Source organism: Amblyomma maculatum, chromosome 9 (assembly GCF_055883805.1).
Source record: "Amblyomma maculatum isolate TAMU_Amacu chromosome 9, ASM5588380v1, whole genome shotgun sequence".
Classification (NCBI taxonomy): Eukaryota; Metazoa; Arthropoda; class Arachnida; order Ixodida; family Ixodidae; genus Amblyomma; species Amblyomma maculatum.
Genome location: NC_139352.1, coordinates 9,909,693 through 9,923,265, shown reverse-complemented (window position 1 = coordinate 9,923,265; position 13,573 = coordinate 9,909,693). Strand labels below are relative to the sequence as shown.

Sequence of the window (13,573 nt, the reverse complement as noted above, 5' to 3'; positions counted from 1 at the left end):
TGCTGGCTTTGCAATCCTCAAGGTCCCCTCGCAGTAGGCTGTCTGAGGTGCCAATGACACCTGGAATTATTACAAAAGTTATCGATGTACTCCGAGACGCAACTTCAGAATGGCTTTTGAAGGACCGGGCTTGTGTAATCATGCTCGATGAAATGTGTGTTCAGCAAAATTTACAGTTTGACCAACCCAAGGATGTCGTCATTGACCTTTCAGACAACGGCACAGAGAGGACACCGAGTGTGGAAAACACAGCGAGAATATTGGTGTTTTAGCGCATCTGCGTGTTGTGACACAAGCACTTGGTGAGATGCTTGGCAGCAGGCTTCCTGTGCAAATCTTCTGTTCAGAATCCTGCTATAGTGCTCTACTGGAGCAGTTCTGTCGTTCAAGACTGCTGCTGCATATACGCGAGTTAAATCAAGTGCTACGGAAGCTGCGTGATAGGAAGTCTGCTGCAAAAAGAAAAGTATCGAAGGTGGTGACGTAAAGGAATTTTCCTCTTCACCATCTGATCTGACAATAATGAAGGGTATGTAATTTTTTCGCAAAATAATAGGCATAGGGCATGTATAGGCATATACCAGAACATAAATCACAAAAACAAGTTGCGCTATAAGAGCCAAAATATAAAAATTACGTCACAGAGGAAAATGAAATAAAATACTAAGACGAATTAAGCCGTCATGAAATGACAAAAGCTCTGAAATACTCAGTAGGATTTCTTATTGCAAGGTAGAAGATTCATCAGCAGCCATGTCAACAAATTTGTTCCCCACGATGAGTCATAAAATTTCAAGATTATCTTGGTGGCTGCAAACCTGGCAGCACTTCTATGCTCAAGAAAAGGGATCGCCCTCGTTTGACTTTGTCACTTGCCAATTGTGGCAGGTTGCAGCTGACTGTGACGTGTACTAACCTTAGCTGGCCACAGGTGATTCTTACCACCTGCAATCTGGCAGGTGTATGGCACCGCTGATGCCAGCTTTTCACTCCAAAGCGCCTTTATGTGACTGCATTGAAAGAATGTAAATAGTGTGGACACAATACTCTACAAGATATGACATTTGTATAATCTACATATAGCACAGTGACGGTTTTTGAAGAAATGGTAGTGCATAATGTATTATACCAGAGCAGATATTCCATTTTTCACATTTTCAACAAGAGCCTCCAAACTATAACAAGTCATCATCTTGAGGAAGCACCTTTCCTCACTAAATACCCCAAGTAATATTTTTAGAAACCAAATATATAAATATCTCTAAGAAGCAGATTTTTGTGTGTTTAGCAAATGAAGTGAGCTTCATTGATAGAATAGTGGACCCCTTTTATTTACCAAGCTCTTGGTGGAAGCAGGCTGCCACAAGGTTTTCCATAAAAATTAAATGAAGCTGGCTATGCAGTTTACAATATTTGTTTCAATTAAGCAACTTTAAAAGGTCAACAGGCCTGTGCTCATTATAAAGGAAACTTTTCCACGCTGGTGAAACGCAGGAGAACAAGATGTTTTTATCAGCAATGTTTGCTACTGCATACAAAAATTATTTTCACAGCACAAAGACAAAGAATATGAGGGATACAGTTGGCGCTTTGCCTATGTTTTTCACTACATTGTCCTTATCTCTGAACTTTCCAAGTAATACTTGACCAACCGGTTCACCCAAGCTTAATTGCACACTGTCTGCGGACAGTAGCTTGCCAATGTGACTAACTACAGACACAAACGTAGATATTGTCGTTAGATGGTTGCAAAGAGCAATGCAAGTACTAATATGTTGCTTAGAATGGCACAGAAAGCTACTCTTCCTTTAATGATTCTCCTGTTTGTGGAATTTCAAACCACCCTTATATCTAAACTTCCTCGGGCACAAGTCACACTGGAATGGGTTTTCTCTTTTGTGGGATTTCTCATGTGTCTTGAGGTATGTAATTGTCGCAAAGTTCATGGGACACAGCTGGCATTGAAATGGCCTGTCACCCGTGTGAGTAGAACGGATGTGCCTGCTTAGGTGTCCCTTCCTTGCAAAGGTGTGGCTGCAGTATTTGCAACAATACGGACGTTCACCCGTGTGAGTTCGAATGTGGCCGACTAGGGAATTATACCGAACAAATGCACTGCCACAGTAGTCACACCGAAATGGACGTTCGCCCGTGTGAGTGCGAAGATGCTCCACTAGGGTGGTCTTGTGCCGAAAGCTGCTTCCACACTGCTCACAAGAGAATGGACGTTCACCCGTATGAGTTCGTAGGTGTCGCATCATGTTGCTTCTGTGTGTGAACTTCCTGTAGCAATGGTTACATTCGTGCAACTTCTTTCCTACGAGTTCATCCTGGTGTAAGCTGGCAGCAGTTTCTGGCCATTTTTCATCCGAGGAATCTTGCCCAGGAAGTGTACCGTGCTTGCAGTCTGCAGTCATCATGCCTGTATTAGAAAGACAGAGTACTTGAAATAAAATTAGAAAAACTACACTCCACAGTGTTTATTCATGCTAGGAGTAAGAAAGGACATATATCAAAGGTAATCTCAAAGGGGACAGTTGTGGCAGCCTGTACGGAGTGAAGTACAATACAATCAACTCTGAGAATTCTGGTCAGCAGTGAAAATTTTTGATATCCAGTCCTGTATGCAGATGAGTTAAGCTTACAGAATGATCATGATTATAGACAATAGAGGGTAGTCCACGGTTTCATGTGAGAGAGACCCTTTAATGAAAAAAAGAGATTTTAGCCGGCGTTTAAATTTTGCTGACATGCTACTCTATGTAGGAAGGGGAATCGGAGAGTGAAAGATTGAAAAAGAATGGTGAGGAGCTTAAAAGAAATAGGGGGAGATAAAATGTGGCCATTAAATGCGTTGTAAGGTGCATCGCAGAGTAATGTTATAAAATGAAATGATGAAATGCTTAGTCCGATAACTGTGCTTATAGAGTTCACAGCGTAAAATATGCCTGAGGGTAGCATTCAAGATGAACTTAGAGTTTGTCTAAAGGTCCAATTTCTTTCAAATACGTAAATAAAAAGTTCATTGCGAGTCTCTATTGCCTAGGGCAGGCTAAGGGACCTAAAACATGTTGATTGTTAAGGGCACTGGGGAGAGCTTTTTCATGCTATGTTTGTAGTACAGTCGCTCGTCAGCGTATGCAGGGTACTCAAGCAGGATATGTTGCATAGTTTCAGCCGAACCACAGTTGTCACAATGCGAACTGCTCATTTGGCCAAAACAGTATCGCAAGGTATTTGTATATGCACAGTTCAGGCAAAGTAGGTGGTACAGAGTTTCTAGTTCGCGAGGAAGTTTCAGAGGGAGATTTGGTCTTAGATGTGCATCAATCGAGTAAAGAAATTGATAGTGATTTGTCGGCAAGCTCCAAAGTCGATACTTTGCTTCAGCAGCAAATTGTTCATGTCCCATGCTTCTGCACAATTACTGGCTTCATAACAGAGACCTAGTTAAGTCTGCCCAAGCAGGTTCGAAGACTAAGCGGCAGCTAGTTATGCTGAGCGATACAACACTACAAGTACACTGGAAAAGCAGTTCTGTTACATATTCAGAGTGAAACAAGATTCTTGAAAGTAGTTAAAGGTACATACTATCAAAATGGGAATGAATGCATCAGTTTTAGTTAAAAAGCAGTTAAAAAAAAAAGCCCAAGAAAACAAATAAAGCAAACTTCTTTGTCTTGTTTTTCAAAGTATTTGCAGCTAATGTAACAAGTCTAAAGGAGATTGTAAGATGCTAGGGTACAAGCTACATGTCCAGAGCAACACACAGTGTTGACAGAGTGAACAAGAACAGGTTTGAGGGCATAATGAAAAAAATCGGCTACTTTTCACGAGTGTACAGGCAGAAGGAATACGAAAAACAACTCGAGTACACTAGTGTTGCAGGATTGATCATGCACTTGAGGCAGTTATAAAAAGTTGCATGCCATGTCTTTTAGAATGTGGCGTGGCAGCTATTGAAATCATGTCTTTGTTTGGAACATATTCCAGTTCTAAATTTGGAGGCGTTGGTCTTAACTATTGCCATATGCAAAATTTTTGGGATGGAGTGAGCCTTTCATCTTTAGGATAGACACAGCATATGATCAGGCTTGATCATCACAGGTTAGCATGTTGCTTTTCGCACTGCTTCTACATCTATGCTCATCAGTACCAAGAACAAAATTCACAGAAAAATGGTTTTGGCCATCAATAGGTAAGCCACTAAATGCCCAAAAGAACCCAAGCATATTGGACAAAAAATGTCAAAGGCACTGCTTTTGCAGGGAAGCTTACTTGAGAAAACATCAAGTGTAAGAATAAAATAAACAAGAAAATGCAAAAAAGTGCGCAATGAATGCAATATACAGTACTCAGAAATAAGAAATAATGAACGTAGCGTAGTGCAAAACATAAGATCATAATGCACCGAAGCCACAAAGCACTCTGCCTCAGGCTGGGCCAGGGCGTATCTTTCTCCAGCACATTGGCAAGGGCCGGACACACTGATCCTGAGTACATGAACTTCAGCAAAAGCATGAATATGGCCATGGTGCATTAGGCAATTAGAATGCACAGCATTAAGTGTTTTCCTGCGTCCTCCCAAAGCGAGCATCCAAATTTTCTCCCTATGTCAATCAGTCTTTCAACCCTGCGCCTTTGCTGAGAACGAATTTTCGCTAGCCACCAGCCACCGAGCAGAAGGGCCGCTTGTGGGCTACTGAGTTCTGACTTTCACAGCTCCCACTTTGATCACACCAGTGCAGATGCTTAGGTATCTACTGTGAGATCCACGCCATGCTGTCGCCTCTCACGCACTTCTCTGTGGTGGCTTGCTCCCGCCTCAGAGGAGCAGGTAATAGCACCCAGTCAAAATATCCGCGGTTTTTATGTTTCCTTATTTCTCAGTGCAAGCAATGCAGTGGCAGCATCTAGCCAGCACAGTAAAGATACTTGGTGAGCGAGACGAGCTCGATGAGTACTTGGTCAAAGTATCTACCCGTTGCTCAGAGTTTGAGCAAGCTAGCTATACGACGAGCAAGGAAGCAGTGTACCAAAAACTTACTCCTTTTGCTAAGAACATATTCATTCCAGCCACAAGCTGGAGCAGCAAAAGCAACTTCAGCACTGCTGGACGCATGATCCAGAAGCACCATAAATGCCTCAAGTGTATATAAATGCATAACTAGTTCTTGCATAAGATAGAAAAATAATTTTACGTATGTGCAGTGTCTCTATATATTCCTCAAATTTGTCATCTTAAACGTTGCAACTCAAGATTTCGAGACCTCTAATAAACTCATCCTGATTCTGCACTGTTCCTTTTACAGCAAACATAACAGGTCTCCCTCATGGCCTTTCAGTGTGGGGTCAGGTTCTGGCTCAAAATTTTGACCCAAGCACACCTCTAATAATGCAATTAATGAAGGGTACACAGCTTCCACAGTAACTTTGTAGATTAAGGAATATTCATCCTGGTAGGCCAAGAAAGAATTGATCAAAAACTTCAACTACAAGAGTTCTGTAGAAGCTGCACATACTTATTTTATAGCAGACTAGCTGTGCCTGGGTGGGTGCTAATGAGTAAAGGCTCCCCGACTACAAATTGCCGTCACAGAAGATTCCATAAAGATTCCACTTGATTGTTAGAGCCTCGCACCTTCAGCAAAAAAAAACTTGACATTATGATAACATGTGAGTGCAGTGAGATGATGCTTATGGCGCATTCGGTTGGGGGGACGAGAGCAGAGGCGCTGAGCAGTACAGAGCAGTACAGAAGCACACCGAGCGAAGGTATAACTGTCCTCCCGCGGGAAGGCTCTCTGGGTGTCGAGAGCACAGCGCCACGACCATGTGACTGCACTTCTCTCACCAGCATTCTCCGCCTGCCGCTTGTTTTGTATGCCTTTGTTCTCACAGCACGTCGATCTGCCTCCTTTGGCCCTGTCTACGCCAGCAGCGACTCTCAAACATGCATACAGCACCTGAGCAATGCGTTCTGCTCGCCGAGTGCCGACGCTTTGCAGCCGCCATTTTGATCGTCGCCGACTCGAGAGAGAGAAAAAAAAAAAGATGGCGCAGATATGATGCTTTATGCCATGTGACTACCCCTTCTCTCGCTTTAGATGAGGGAGCAGCCGGAAGTGCACTCTGGTGCTCTCAGTGGAGGAACACCCCTCCTCCTCTACCATTGGAAGCCAGTGATTCTACTCCTGCTCTCCCACTGGAGGGCGCCCGCTTGTCTGAGAGCACTTTCGAAGTGCTCTCGAGTGCACCTGCTCTCCCACTCGAATTCGCCATTAGCAGCGCTCTCTTTAGACCATGAGAGTGGTGAAAGAAGTGAAACTTCATGTACAATGGCATGCAAGCATTCTCTCACAAAAACCATCGTTCTTGTCTAAAAGACCTGAATGTGACTTTCATGTAACAGGACACAGTCTCATGCACTCCACTCTGAACAAAATGTGGGCATCATCTATGATTTTAATGTGATAGCACTAAAGGCTTCATTCTGTAGAAAATTCAGCTTCGGCATTGCAATCAGAAAATGATGGGTGTGGCTTTGAGAGGTATGGCTTATCTCTGATTTATCAATGGGTGTGTGATGCAGTGAAGACATATGCTATCACAAAGTTGGAAAGAGCTGCTAAAAGGGTTAATCATTTGAATTGGGGAGGGTCAGATAGGAATCAACCTCATAGGACTCGTGTAGTGCCAGGAGTTGCATTCATGCTACGAAACGGACCCAGAATTTTTGGACGCAGTGAACACAGGGACTAGACCATGGATCTTTGAGTATGATTCCGGATAAGAACGTCATAGATGCGAGTTGTACACCATGGAGTCTCCTCGCCTGAAAAAAGAAAGGAAGAATGAGCAATCATGGAAAGGTATGCGTGACAGTGAAATACTCCCACAGAGACAAACAGTCAACAAGGTGTTTTACAGTGAAGTGCTCAAACGGTTGCGGAACAGGGTTCGAAGCACGTGGCACTGCACTCACTGTCTCTGAAGGTCTAATCAAAATGAATGTGGCAACGCTACCGCAGTCACCATACAGCCCTGATCTAGCACCAGCGGGCTTCTTTTGTTCCCAGGGATCAAAAGAACCCTGAAAGGAACTTGGCATGGGACATTGGAGGCAGTAAAGGCAGCTACGACGACCTCAATGAAGGAGGTTCCCACTGAATACTTCAATGATTGGGTGAAGTGTTGGCAACAGCACATCGAAGCAGGAGAAGAGTACCCTGAAAAGTTCTGAAAGGCTGTCAACTGGCATCGAATAAATGATATAGGTATAATATATATATATATTGAAAGGGGTTTTTTACTGTGCTTTAACAGGGATAATAGCCCTGTCGAAGTTTCACGGCGAACCACACAAGAACACAGCCAGTCTCAGTCTCCACAAGTGAGCACGAGCAGCGCAGCGGCACTTCGTCGTCCTTATCCTCGTCTTCGTGATATTATCACCTACTTAATCCTCGTCTTCGTATATCCTCGTGTAGTTCACTACAATATATATATATATATATATATATCTGGGAACGTTTGGGACAGTCCCTGTATATATTACCATATTTACTCGATTCTAAGCACTCCCTTTTTTTTTCACAATCGCAATGCAGAAAGTGAAGTGGCTACTTAGATTAAAGAAATCTAAAGTACCACCTGCCCCCTCCTGTTTTCGTGTGTGTCTTCTATCTTGACGAGACGGCCACGAGAAATAACACTTTGTACGGCTAACAAACTTGACAAACCTACCTGGCAAACATGATTACAGTTTGTCTGAAGTTCAAGCTATGGCAGCCCACTTCAAACCCATTGCGATATTCATTATGGCTGCCAAATTGCTGACACCAAACAAAGCAATGCAGGAATGCAATGTCTGCGATACGGACTGATCTCTGCAGAATGGCCACTGATTCCAGGCCCATGTGACAACAGGCTGATGAAGTTCGGGGGTCACTTTCGGCCGGCTTCTGGAGTTCTGTGCCGCCAGCTGTCTTAGAGTACCAGAACGCAGCAACACAAGAAGGCGGAGATTGTGCCATAGACGCCGCAACACCTCAGGACTCCGACGGTTCCAGCTCGACAAGCGAGTGAAGAACTGTGCTGACAACCATGTCTATGAGCTCTTCCCTGCAAAAAAAAAAAGGAAGTGCTTAGATTCGCATGCAAATTGGAGGAGGGAGGAGCAGGGAGGGTGCTTAGAATCGCAAAAATACAGTATATGCTTTGCTATGCACTTCCAATGTTGCACTCACATCAAATTTATGACGCAGATGCACTCTAAGCTTTACAAAATTGTGATGCACAATTTTAATGCCAGCATTTCAACATTAAAACTTCAATCTGAACTGCTTTTTAACCTGAACACTTGCTTCACAAAGTCGCAATTCACTAAGTCCTCTTTCGTATACATCCCCACATTAAATCGCAGTGCACTCCATGACCTGTGCAGATATTTTGGCCACTTACTAGTGACTATTTTTTCTGGACCATTTCTTCCTCGAACAGCAACCAAGTGGAACAGCCTCTCTCATGTCATTGCTCCCATCATCTTCCCATCAACGTTAGCAACAATCATTGGTATATTAAAAAACCATAATCAATTACATGCTGTCCTATCCTTTATGTAATGCTACAAAAGGAGTCCTTAAGCTAATAAAATTTAACGAAACAAATGTCCCTATCCACAAACATCAAACATCCCATAATTTTCCAAAGCTCTCCTTACCCTTTTTAACAATTTCAAGGTGCATGAAAGACCATCTGTAGTCAACCTTTATGAAGAAATTGGCCTGGTGCAAAATTAAGTTCATTACCAAAAAAATTTAGGCAGGCAATTCTGTCATTTTTGTATTTAAATTCAAAGCATTGAAGCCATTCCATCAATGTGTTTAGTTTCTACATCAATGTGTACATGGACAAAAGTACTGCGATCAGATCACAGACAATTTCCCAGGTTGTGATTATGCAGTCATTAAATTAATTAAGTTTGGCAAACAGTAATGCTGAAGGTTTCTTCCTCTGCCCTTGCGCATTCCATGGCTTGTCAATAACAGCCTGCAAATGGAAACAGGGAAAAACAGCATTAGTAAAAGAAAAATCCCAATACCACGGGAATCAATCATTATATGCTTCCTGCATAAAGAAGGAGGACAATACAAAAAGGACTTTGAAACCAGATAACCCAATCCTTTTTCTTGAGGCAGAACATCTATAAAACATGAACAGGGAAAGAAGCATTGCTAACCTCTCGGAACCATCCCAGATAGGTTTGATTATCAGACCACAATGAATTTTACTTCAAATACAAAGTTTTTAACAAAAGCTCCATGCCTTTGATTGGCAGCTGTAGTTACTGCACTTAGAAATATGGTAATGAACAATAACATTTTTATCATGAATGGTGACCCAGACACCGTACAAAATAATGCACCTGAATAAATGGCGCCAGAGAGAAGTTCCTAGTAGCACACTTTGTTGCCTCAATGTGGCCGCAATGTTTGCTTTCAACATTACCTTAACGTGGCTAGTGTCCTCTTTTTGCCACGTTGATGCAACATACATAAGACAACATTGAAGCAACATTGCACCAATGTTACAACAACCTTTAGTCAATGTTTAAGCCACTTCTGAAGACTATATTAATGCAACATGGCTGCAACATTTTCTTAATATTGGTACAACTTTTTATTTGCACACATGCAACATTCCCATGACAATGTTAGTGCAATATTGCTGCAAAGCTATTGTAATGTTTCAGAAACTTTCAGGCAGCATTCCAAGCTACTGAAATATTCCACCGCATTGATGGCGACTAGCTATCGATGCTTGCTGTTCAATAAATTTGTCTTGTGAAAGGCTAAACCATGTGCAATGGTATCGTCGTACTACAATGGTTATGGTAGCTTAATGTCGCAAGAATGAGCAACTGAACATTACTCGTTGCCACACGGCAGTGCGGTGCAGAGGAGTACGAGTACCTAAAAGGCTGCACTGGACAACACAACTTTTCCCCACTTTTCAAGCCGCTCGCTCTGAATGAGACCTTAAATGTAATATTAATCAGCTCTGTACCAGTGCTCATTTAGATGCTATAAGCTGCTTTGACCTGAAAATGGCACTGAAAGTGGTTATTCTGGCAATTAGAATGATTTATATATATGCATGTGCATTACAAATAACCATAATTTGTTTTTTAGTGCTATTTTATTTGTCAAGAATTTATTCAATTAGCCTAACAGCAAGCTTGATTCCAGTATACTCATTAGCTTGACATACAGCAGCTAGTTTCACAAATGTAAGACATTTACTTCAAGACAATCGTTTTATGCAGAAACTTGCAACAATCATACATAGCACACAGCCGATTTGGCTACTCAAGGACAGGAAGCACAAATAAGGTCAACAGTTACTAAGCACATCAGCATAGCTTTAAAATGTGCATGTCCCTCAACTTGAGTTTTACAAACATGACACTTTAGTAAATTATTAATTGCAGAAACTTGCAACAAAATATAAAATAGCAGTACTGCCTATTCAGAAAAAGGAAGCAGATATATAACATACTGAACATTTACACAGGCACATTGGCATAGATTGAAAAATGTGCCACATGGGCATTTCACAGACAAGACTTATTTTATTTAATGACTTTATAAAGTAACTTGCAACAAAGCTACAAAACAACACACAGGCTACTCAGGAACAAGAACCAGAGGTAATGTTTTGAACAGTTACTGGGCACAATAGCATAGCATGAAAATGCACCCACCACCCCTCAACTTGCATTTACAAATATGAAACACTTCAGTAAACTATTTACGCAAACACTATAGCACAGTGTAGCACTATTTTGTGCAGAAACTTGACACAAATATACAAAGTAGGAGTACAACCTAGTTCGGTATTCAGAAACAAGCAGACGTATTATGAACAGTAGTCATTACGACTAGTTTAATCCTTCTTTGGACATGCGCCATTGCACTGGAAAACTACAAACAAGCATTGTCAGCATTTGACTGAACAATTTAGCATGTCTAAAAATGCTTGTGCCCTGGTAGCCTCCAGCTAGTCACGATGAGGGTCTCTTCCAAATCATGATGTTGTCACAAGTGAAGCTGCATCCCTGAAAAAGAAAGTCGAATTGCTAAGCTAAGCATCTTGGCGGGCACATCTCTACAAAATTTTTACGCTGCTCTATGAACACAGACATGGACAGCTGTCACGACCATTATCAGGACTGACATCTGCCGAACAGTTTTCTAGTTCGTCGTTAACAGCCTCTGCTATTCTTCGTCGTTGCCAGATCGACACTTCGCTTAGCGAACACTTCACTCTCTTTATGATCTGCTGTCACGACCATTATCAGGACTGACATCTGCCGAACAGTTTTCTAGTCGCCGTTAACAGCCTCTGCTATTCTTCGGCGTCGTTGCCGGATCGACACTTCGCTTAGCGAACACTTCACTCTCTTCATGATACAATGAATGTAGCACTTTACCAAACTATCACGAAGGGCATGGGTAACACATGCATAACTACTGGCACATGGAACAGCTCAACAACGTAGGCTAGAAATCACCCACCACTGATGTTATCCTCTGTGCAGGCCTCCGTCATTTCAGCTGAATTCTTATGAAGCCGCAATGCAACACAGCAGCAAGAACACGGCGACCACAAGAAAACTATGCTAGAATAAGGGAAACAAACATGAGCCATAGAGGAAGGAAAATGCTCCATGCACGTGAAGAATTTGCCGCGATCGCCGCTTACACGCGGTTTCGCACGAATGGCTTTCGGCGCGGCCGCGATTTCGACTTGATTTGGATGGATGATGGGTGGATAGATGATAGTGGCTCTGCCCTTTGTATCGGACGGCAGCTTGCGCTGCCTAGCCAAAAAATTAAAAGCAATATATTTATCTCTTTCCTATTTTTAGCTTCTAATTCGCCCATATCTGCCCCCCTCCCATTTTTTTTTCCTTCTCTTTATTCTCTTGACTTTTTCCACCAATCCTCTAACCTCTCTTTTGTTATCAAAACGCGTTCCTCACCCATTCGTCCATCTTCCCCAGCAAATCCCAGCGCTCTCTCCAGATCTGCCGCTTTTCCCGCGGGAAGGGCAGGACGAAGTCCACCTCAGTTCCGCACGCCGCGCATAATATATCTACTTCCTGAATTTTTTTCCTGTACGTTTTTGTTCTGAGGGCCCCTGTCCTAGCCTCAAACAGCAATGAGCTCCCTCGTGAGTTGTCGAATAAACTTTCTTTCTTTATATCCTGTTTTCGAGTTCTATACATACCCAATGCTGATTTTCCGTGCATTCTTTCCTCCCACATTTTCCTTTCTGCCTCCTTTACCTGCTTTTCAATACTGCTGTTTTGCTGCGGTGCGTCTCCAAACTCTAGGTATTTAAATCTGAGCTTTCGGGTTCTGTTAGTCCATTTCGTATTCAGGCTTTTCATGAAGAGGTGCTTGTACATTTTTTGTGCCCACCTTGATTCCTCCATTTCGGTTAGTCTCTGATCATATTTTAGTTTGCTAATTGGCTCTCTAACCTCAAATGATGCCCAGCCCATATCTCCCTGGACTCCTTCATTAGGTGTGTTGCCATGTGCTCCCAATGCCAATCTACCTACCTTTCTCTGTCTGATTTCAAGGCCTGTCTGTACTTCTGATTTCATGCACAGGACTGCATTTCCAAAAGTGAGTCCTGGTACCATAACACCCTTCCATACCCCCCTAACAACCTCATACCTGTTAAAATTCCAGAGGGCCCTGTGTTTCATAATATCCGAACTCCTTTTCCCTTTGTCTATCGTAGTTCTTTCATGCTTTTCTAGGTAATTTTTTCCTTCATTAATCCATATGCCCAAGTATTTATAGCTCTCCACATGTTCAACCTTGGTGCCTTGTATTTCCAGCACATCCCCCCTTTCATCATTAAATACCATTATTCCTGATTTTTCGCTGCTAAATTGCAGTCCCAGCTTTTCGCCCTCTTCTCCACAGATCTTAAGCAGCTCCTGCAACCCATCCCTCTTATCTGCCAGCAGTACAATGTTATCCGCGTACATCAATCCTGGTAGAACTTGTGTTACTTTCTGTCCTGAATCCCATATTACTTTCCTCCAGGCGCCTTTCCATTTGGCTCATGTATATCATGAATAGCAGCGGTGACAGTGGGCACCCTTGCCTAAGCCCCCTTTTTATTTTTGCTGGTTTTGTTGTTTCCGTCTCCCATACTATCACTGCCTCATTATCTGCATACACTTCTTGTATGAACTGAACCAGGTTTTTATTCAGGCCATATTCCTTCAACTGGTCCCACAGTTTTTTCTGATCTACACTGTCATATGCCCCTTTAATATCTAAAAACGCTATCCATAATGGTCTCTGACTTGCTGCTGCTGTTTCCATACACTGGGTAACCACAAATAAATTATCCTCTAGTCTTCTGTCTTTGCGGAAACCATTTTGTAGTTCTCCGAGGATATTCCCTCTTTCTGCCCATTCCTCCATCATTACTTTTACTAACTGCATTGCTACCCTGTATATAACTGATGTAACTGTGATTGGCC

The 13,573-nt window shown here is 42.5% G+C and overlaps 1 long non-coding RNA gene across 1 annotated transcript; it reads right to left on the bottom strand.

The window, feature by feature from the left end:
• Positions 1-6,153: 6,153 nt before the first annotated feature.
• On the bottom strand, positions 6,154-12,161 carry LOC146178235 (uncharacterized). Its single transcript, XR_014700575.1, has 3 exons — positions 11,580-12,161; positions 7,884-11,119; positions 6,154-6,835 (listed from the first exon to the last, which is right to left on the bottom strand). It is a non-coding gene; the product is annotated as an uncharacterized LOC146178235 (long non-coding RNA).
• Positions 12,162-13,573: the final 1,412 nt, after the last annotated feature.